The 7,732-nt window shown below is 36.0% G+C and overlaps 1 pseudogene; it reads right to left on the bottom strand.

Moving 5' to 3' along the window:
* Window positions 1-5,228: 5,228 nt before the first annotated feature.
* Window positions 5,229-7,732, bottom strand: LOC131658962 (protein FAR1-RELATED SEQUENCE 5-like; annotated as a pseudogene).

The following is a 7,732-nucleotide window of genomic DNA, read 5'->3' as shown; positions in this document are numbered from 1 at the left end:
TAATTCAGAATTTTCCAACTCAAGCTTCTTTGTTTCAAATTCAAATAGCTTTTTCAGCTTTTTGTATTTGAGACTAATCTGAGACTTGAGTTCCAGAAGTTCAGTTAGACCGGAAACTAACTCATCTCTAGTAAGTTCAGAAAATACCTCTTCAGAATCTGATTCTGATGTAGATTCTGATTCGTCATCTTCTGTCGCCATCAGCGCACAGTTAGCCTGCTCATCTTCAGAGTCTGAATCATCTTCTGACTCATCCCAGGTTGCCATAAGACTTTTCTTCTTATGAAACTTCTTCTTGGGATTTTCCTTCTGAAGATTTGGACATTCATTCTTGTAGTGTCCAGGCTCATTGCATTCATAGCACATGACCTTCTTCTTGTCAAATCTTCTGTCATCAGAAGATTCTCCACGTTCAAATTTCTTTGAACTTCTGAAGCCTCTGAACTTCCTTTGCTTGGTCTTCCAGAGTTGATTTAGCCTTCTGGAGATTAAGGACAGTTCATCTTCTTCTTCAGATTCTGATTCTTCAGGATCTTCTTCTCTAGCCTGAAAAGCGTTAGTGCATTTCTTGATATTAGATTTTAATGCAATAGACTTACCTTTCTTTTGAGGCTCATTTGCGTCCAGCTCTATTTCATGACTTCTCAAGGCACTGATAAGCTCTTCCAGAGAAACTTCATTCAGATTCTTTGCAATCTTGAATGCAGTCACCATAGGACCCCATCTTCTGGGTAAGCTTCTGATGATCTTCTTTACATGATCAGCCTTGGTGTATCCCTTGTCAAGAACTCTCAATCCAGCAGTAAGAGTTTGAAATCTTGAAAACATCTTTTCAATGTCTTCATCATCCTCCATCTTGAAGGCTTCATACTTCTGGATTAAAGCTAGAGCTTTAGTCTCCTTGACTTGAGCATTTCCTTCATGAGTCATTTTCAAGGACTCATATATGTCATAGGCCGTTTCCCTGTTAGATATCTTCTCATACTCAGCATGAGAGATAGCATTCAGCAAAACAGTTCTGCATTTATGATGATTCCTGAAAAGCTTTTTCTGATCATCATCCATTTCTTGCCTTGTCAGCTTTACACCTCTGGCATTTACTGGATGTTTGTAACCATCCATCAGAAGATCCCATAGATCACCATCTAGACCCAGAAAGTAACTTTCCAGTTTATCTTTCCAGTATTCAAAGTTTTCACCATCAAATACCGGCGGTCTAGTATAACCATTGTTACCGTTGTATTGCTCAGCAGAGCCAGATGTAGATGCAGGTGTAGGTGTAGACTTTTCACTTTCATCAACCATCTTTTACTGAAACGTTTTTCTCTTCCTGAATCTTTTCTAAACACGGTTAAGTGCTTGCACCTTAGAACCGGCGCTCTGATGCCAATTGAAGGATAGAAAAACACTTAGAAAGGGGGGGGGGGTTTGAATAAGTGTAGCTTTAAAAACTTGACAGATAAAAATAAATTGCACAGTTATTTTTATCCTGGTTCGTTGTTAACTAAACTACTCCAGTCCACCCCCGCAGAGATGATTTACCTCAACTGAGGATTTAATCCACTAATCGCACGGATTACAATGGTTCTCCACTTAGTCAGCAACTAAGTCTTCCAGAGTCTACTGATCACACACTGATCACTCCAGGAACAACTGCTTAGATACCCTCTAAGACTTTTCTAGAGTATACTGATCCACACGATCACTCTAGTTACAACTTGCTTAGTTCACTCCTAAGACTTCCTAGAGTATTCTGACCCACACGATCACTCTAGTTACAATCTGCTTAGTTCACTCCTAAGACTTCCTAGAGTATTCTGATCCACACGATCACTCTAGTTCCTTACAACTTAATGTAATCAATTCTAAGAGTATTACAAATGCTTCTTAAAAGCGATAATCACAACTGTGATATTTCTCTTAATCGTTTAAGCTTAATCTCACTAAAATATTACAAAAGCAATGTAGTGAGCTTTGATGAAGATGAAGATTCTGAGTTTAGATTTGAACAGAATTTCAGCAAGTTGAATAAGCGTTGTTTTGTTCAGGATCGTTAACCTTGCTTCTCATCAGAACTTCATATTTATAGGCGTTGGAGAAGATGACCGTTGAGTGCATTTAATGCTTTGCGTGTTCCGTACAGCATCGCATTTAATGTTATACGCTTTTGTCAACTACCTCGAGCCTTGTTCACGCTGTGTCTACTGACGTAGCCTTTAGTAGCTTTTAACGTTCCTTTTGTCAGTCAGCGTAGCCTGCCACTTGTACTTCCTTCTGATCTGATGTTTGTGAATACAACGTTTGAATATCATCAGAGTCAAACAGCTTGGTGCATAGCATCTTCTGATCTTCTGACCTTGAAGTGCTTCTGAGCGTGATACCATCAGAACTTCAGTGCTTCTGTTCTCTTGTTCTTCTGATGCTTCCATAGACCCATGTTCTGATTCTGCTTCGACCATCTTCTGATGTCTTGCCAGACCATGTTCTGATGTTGCATGCTGAACCATTTGAGACAAAGCTTCTGAGCGCTGAATTATGCGTACTCTTTATATATTTCCTGAAAGGGAAATTGCATTGGATTAGAGTACCATATAATCTTAAGAAAAATTCATATTATTGTTATCATCAAAACTAAGATAATTGATCAGAACAAATCTTGTTCTAACAGATATTTCTCTTAAAGTTTTAGCTTAATCTCACTAATATATTACAACAGCAATGTAGTGAGCTTTGATGAAGATGAAGTTTCTGAGCTTTGAATTTGAACAGCGTTTCAGCAAGTTTATTGTTAGCAAATCGTCCACCTTGCTTCTCATCAAAACTTCATATTTATAGGCGTTTGAGAAGATGACCGTTGGGCGCATTTAATGCTTTGCGTATTCCGTACAACTTTGCATTTAATGTTTCACGCTTTTGTCAACTACCTCGAGCCTTGTTCACGCTGTGTCTACTGACGTTGCCTTTAATAGCTTCCAACATTCCTTTTGTCAGTCAGCGTAGCCTGCCACCTGTACTTTCTTCTGATCTGATGTTTGTGAATAAAATATTTGAATATCATCAGAGTCAAACAGCTTGGTGCATAGCATCTTCTTGTCTTCTGACCTTGAAGTGCTTCTGAGCGTGGTACCATGAGAACTTCAGTGCTTCTGCTTCTGATCTCAAGTTCTTCTGATGCTTCCATAGACCCATGTTCTGATTCTGCCTTGACCATCTTCTGATGTCTTGCCAGACCATGTTCTGATGTTGCATGCTGAACCTTCTGAGACAAAGCTTCTGAGCGCTGATTTGTGCATACTCTTTATATATTTCCTGAAAGGGAAATTGCAATGTATTAGAGTACCACATTATCTCACACAAAATTCATATCCTTGTTATCATCAAAACTAAGAATATTGATCAGAACAAATCTTGTTCTAACTATATCAACTTGTTGATATGTTTCCACGTCTTTTTTTTGTTACAATAAGATTTAAATTGAATTAGAGAAGAAAACCTAATTGCAGCAAGAAACTGATACCAGTACCAAAAAACTCACAAAACTTCACCTTCTTCCACAATCACCATGCCGCCTCGGAATATTATCATTTTTCCGGCTTCAACCACAACCACGGTTGCTTTTCTTCTTTTCCGCCGTGATTTTTCTTCTTTTCGTATCTGTTGCTTTGTTTCTTTTGTTGGCGTTGTGTTGCTTCAGTTATGTCGACATCGTTGCTTCAGTTCTGCCGCCGTTGCAAATTTACTTCTTTCTCTGGTTTTGTCTTGCTTTTATGGTAGCCGTATTATGTAGAAACTTCGGAAGCTTGTCGTTGCTGCTTTGTTTCTTTTGTCGGTGTTGCTTCGCATATGTTGTCGCCGGCGTTGCTTCGCTTTTGTTGCCGCGACTTTACTTCTTTCTCTTCTATGTCGTTGCCTTGCTTACATCAATGCCATTACACAGATTCTGTAGTTGTCGTTGTAGGTCAGCTCATTTTATGATTTTCTTGTAATTAAGAAACTTATCTTTTGCAGAAACTTGAAACTTGTTTGTATAATGTAGGAATTTTGGAAGGTTTATGCACTTGTATTGAAGCATAGAGGATCAAATATGACGCATTTGCTTGGACATTTGTGAAGAATAAGAGAAAATAGAATATAGTTGATGATGGATCAAAGAGTTTCGAAGTCAATTGGGATGCAGCCTGTGAAGCATAAAGATAGGAAATTCTCAAAATAGTTTTAGGACATTATGTATAAGTTGAAATGTATATCAAAATAGTTTCAGCTTGATGTATTAAGGAATAATCAATTTGATTCGATTGAATAAATAAATTTGTATTTAGTTTTCAATTGGATTGTTACAATATACTCTCACAACTTATCTATAACCAAATAGATCCTTTACACTATATATCATGACAACCAGTGCTATAACTTGTGGTCATAGTCTGTTACTTTATAATATGATAAAGTAGGGATGAATTATTTTCCGCTTAAGATTTAGTCACTATATTTATGAATAAGATGCAAGGATATAAATTGGTTATAATTTGTTGCTGCTATTGCTATTGGATTGATCAATTGAATTGTTATGCTAAGGATATGAGTACAATGCTGCAACATAATGGTGCTACTTCTTATAATAACATGCTTCTATATGTTGATGCAACATAGTATGCTGCTGCTACACAACCTCATGCTGCTGCCACTTATAATAAAATGTTACTGCAACATATAATAAAAAGTATGATGCTGCTACTTATACTAAAAAATTGTGTTGCTGCTACAGTAACCTTATGCCGCTGCTTATACTAACATGTTGCTGCAACATAATAACATGATATTGCTACAATGCAATTGTCTAATATACAAGAACTGCAACTGCATATAACAGAACTGTACAATTGCATATAATAGAACTATACAATTGTCTAATAATTACCGATAAACTTGTTGATATAATAGAACTGCATATAGCAACAACTATATAATTACAATTGTTGAGAAAACACAATAATTACATCTTTTAAAATACCATAGACTTGTTGATGTAATAGAACTGCATATAGCAACAGCTATATAATTACAATCATTGAGAAAACCCAAAATAATTACATCTTTCAAAATACCAACTTAGCATGAACTACTTAATTACAACTCTGAAATCTCATTTCTCAATTCACCAAGTGATAAATATGGTACTATACATCGTAGATATAACAAAACTATAACTTGGTGATAATCAGGCCTAATCATGATAATGTTGCAATATTAGTTTCATTTAGAGGTGCCTACATGATAACAAAAGTTAATTAACATCGAGTTAAAAGTAGTTATAAGGATAATTATTTTTCAAATACAAATTAAATTACCATCAAAAGTGCCGTGAAGTTAAATTGATCAGTTTGTGTTTGTGGAGGCTCATAAGCTGGAGGTGTCAAACAAGATACTTCATCAATCATTTGATTTATCGATGTTTTTTCCTAAAATAATTAGGTAAAATTAAAACCAATGATAATACATGTAAAATTAAATCAAGGATCTACACATCAACTTAAATACCTGATATACTTGGCTACATGGTTTCCCTTTCGGCGAAGCCTTTTTCTTTGTAGTTCGTTGCTTCTCAACCCAACTCTTAAGCCGTCTTTGTCTCTTTAAGCCAAGTCGTTTCTTGAATCCCTTTGGTTGCATAACATCATGACATTGAATTGATAGATTATCATTGTTATCACTGTCATCACCCCTAGATTGTATGCGAAGTTCCATAATTTTCTTTCGCATGACTTCTACACTATCATCAACAAATTCGAGATGCTCTTTGTTGGATGATGCCTCGGTCGCCACTCTAATGAATTTAGAGACAACTTGCCTAAGTTTTCGTGTTGTGAATAACTTTGGATCTCCTTCAACCTCTTTTCCCCTAGAATATTTCACAATGCCGCAACGAGCATCTCTTGTCCACCTTCTTAAAATATACTTCTCAGGAATCAATTTCACATCGTTCACTTCAAAAACTTTCAATGTGTGTGAACAAAGTATACCAAATGTTTCAAATTTTCTACAACTACAACTAATGGAAGTTGAAGCATTGTCAAATGATACTTTCCAAGATCCTTCATGGTTGACCATAGTGATGATATATTCACATAAAGAATGAGATTCGTTTCTCTCTGATATCATTAAAGCTAAGAATAAGGTGAACTCATTTTGAAAAAGCTCAAATACTTTGTGTGTGTATACTTTTCCCATTTGTATTAATATTGGAGACATCTCATATTTTAATCTTGCAAGCTTATGTGAAGACTCATAATCACAACTTAACTCATTTCCTCTCTTCTCCTCGAGAACTCGCTCAAAGTGTTTGAAAAACTGAACTATATCCACATTCGATTTCATACAAGATTTGAAGTGAGCATTAAGACTTTCACTAACTTGAGTACTTCGCATGCCAAGTGTGAATGTTTTCTTCATATAGCATGAAGCCCATTTTCTTTTAATAACATAAACTGATTTGATCCAATTGTTTTCATGAACGTTATAATTATTCACCAAATCAGTCCAAGCTGCCTCAAATTCCTCTTCACTATCAAATTCATACATGCATTTTTTAAAATCTCTTAAAAAATAACTTCCACCCTTCATCAAGGTCCCAAGGTGTTTTATTCCATTTTGCAACAAGTGCCATGTGCATAAACCGTGATGAGTCTCAGGCATCACTTCAGCAAGTGCTCTTGACATCGCCTGATCTTGGTCAGTAAACACAGTCTTTGGTTTTTTGTAGTTATGTGCTTGTAAAAATGTATCAAACAACCATTTAAAGGACTCAATCGTCTCATTACAATAATGCTGCGCCAAAAATGACTGAACCTCTATAGTGGTTAAAACCCGAAAATAGAGCAAGTGGTCTATTGGCATGATTGGTACAGTATGTTGTGTCCAATGACACAACGTCACCAAAATACCCGTAGTCTAAAACCATATTTGCATCACACCAAAACACGTTTGTGATTTGTTATTCTATATCCATCTGGTATGCATGGAAGAACGATGGATTTTCTAACAATCGTCGTTGAAAATATTGAGAAAGACATCCTGCATCACCGTACACCATACTTCTCTGTCTTCTTGCATTGAGATAGTTTTTTATATCAAGACGTGTATATCCAAGATTAGAACTATGTCCTACATGTGTGCTCATAAGTTGAAAAGTAGACTTTTGTCTTATTCCCGAGTCATCAGCTAAATCAATTTCATATGCTTGAACTTCAGTTATCTTTCTATGTGATGCTAGCATGTGTGTTGTCTCTGGTAGCTGCAAAGGGTGATTATGATCCGATACAAATTCATGGATGGCGAACTTTTCATTCTTCAATACAATAGAAATCCTTGCTTTGCAATCCGTTCTAGTTTTGGCTCTATGGTTTCTAACAAAAGTATCTCTCTTGTCTGCCTTTCTTAGTCCTTCCTTGTAGCAAACAAACCGACACGAAGATATAGAGCCATCTTTTTTGTTCTTGTTCACATAACGTTTCCTAACACCAAAGCCCATATTTGCACCACAAGTGAGCCAAAATTGATAAGCTTCCTCTGATGAATCAAATTTCATACCAAGCATTGGCTTCCAATCAATATTTGAAGATGTAATTTTCCTATAGAGAAACATGATAAAAGAATAAAATAACTTGTTAGCATGTTTGTCAATTATATTTGTAACAGTATATTTAAGATTACATATAACACAATCTAGCTTCAT

This window comes from Vicia villosa, linkage group LG1 (assembly GCF_029867415.1).
Source record: "Vicia villosa cultivar HV-30 ecotype Madison, WI linkage group LG1, Vvil1.0, whole genome shotgun sequence".
NCBI classification, from domain to species: Eukaryota; Viridiplantae; Streptophyta; class Magnoliopsida; order Fabales; family Fabaceae; genus Vicia; species Vicia villosa.
The sequence above is the reverse complement of the archived record's forward strand: the minus strand, read 5'-3'. Positions and strand labels throughout refer to the sequence as shown.